Source organism: Tupaia chinensis, unplaced genomic scaffold, assembly GCF_000334495.1.
Source record: "Tupaia chinensis unplaced genomic scaffold, TupChi_1.0 Scaffold000146_1, whole genome shotgun sequence".
Classification (NCBI taxonomy): Eukaryota; Metazoa; Chordata; class Mammalia; order Scandentia; family Tupaiidae; genus Tupaia; species Tupaia belangeri.
Window position 1 is genome coordinate 8,043,287 of NW_006159616.1, and position 964 is coordinate 8,044,250.

Here is a 964-nt window from a genome sequence, read left to right on the forward strand (position 1 = left end):
GTGGCTTTGGGCCCACAGTTCTGCTGGTCCTGGGTGGCCACTGCTGCTGTGCTCCACAGAGGCGGAAGCTGAGGCTCAGAGAGGTGACAAGAGTCCTCAGACAGAGCAAGCTGCAAGGCTGGGCCACCAGGACCCGGGACAGGCTCCCTCCCGGCTCGGCCGCGGTGCCTCCCGCTTGGCAGCTGTGGTCGGAAGAGACTTCCCTGTACCCTCTGCGAGGAGGAAGGAGGGCACCGCTGGCACCAGAGCCGGGAAGGCTCGAGGAGAAAGTGCCGTCGGGGGCTTCGGACACTTCCTCCCGGAGGACCCCTTGTCAGGGCTGGTGCCCCGAAGCTTATTTCAGATGGATAAAACTGGAGTTGCCCTCCCTGGTACCCCTTGAGCCACCTTCCTACACCCACAGGCGGGACAGTGAGGCGACGAAGGGTTGAGCTAGGGCCTCGTCCAAGGTCACAGCGACTCCGCCGAGGACACGGGCCTCCCCACGTCTGCTCCAGGCTCAAATGGACTTGGGACAACGGAGAGAAATGGGGACCCAAGTGTCACCACTCACCTGCTGCCCAGCACTCAGCCGCCCGTCCCATCCCCCTGCTGTTCCCGGATGGAGGACAGTGTCCTGGCCAGGAGTCTCCCGCACCACCCAGGTGTCAGTGTCACCAGTAGGCAGGTGCCAAACTTCCTGCAATGGAAACCCAGGAAGTGCGCTGGCCGAGAACACACGCCCTTTGTCTGCCAGCTCAGGGCCCTGCTCGCCTCCTCCCTCCCTGCCAGGCTCAGACCAGCTCGTCTCCCTCCTGGCAGGCAGGGAGGCTTCTCCTGTTGGGGTTGCAGCAGCTGAGACCCCGGGTGACAGGGAAGGCGTGGGGGGGAGAGGTTTGGGGACAAGACCCAGGGCGGTGGGGACACCTGCTGCCATGCGGGCTGCTGGGATTACGGCCTGCACACAGTGGAGGGCTTCGACTCA

General features: G+C 64.5%; 1 protein-coding gene across 1 annotated transcript in view; it reads right to left on the reverse strand.

Moving 5' to 3' along the window:
• Positions 1-665, reverse strand: part of FBLIM1 (filamin binding LIM protein 1) — a 36,051-nt gene extending 35,386 nt beyond the window's left edge. Inside the window, exon 1 of the mRNA XM_006145258.3 lies at positions 554-665. The gene's annotated coding sequence lies outside the window, so the exon portion shown is untranslated. The remainder of the gene's footprint in view (positions 1-553) is intronic.
• Positions 666-964: the final 299 nt, after the last annotated feature.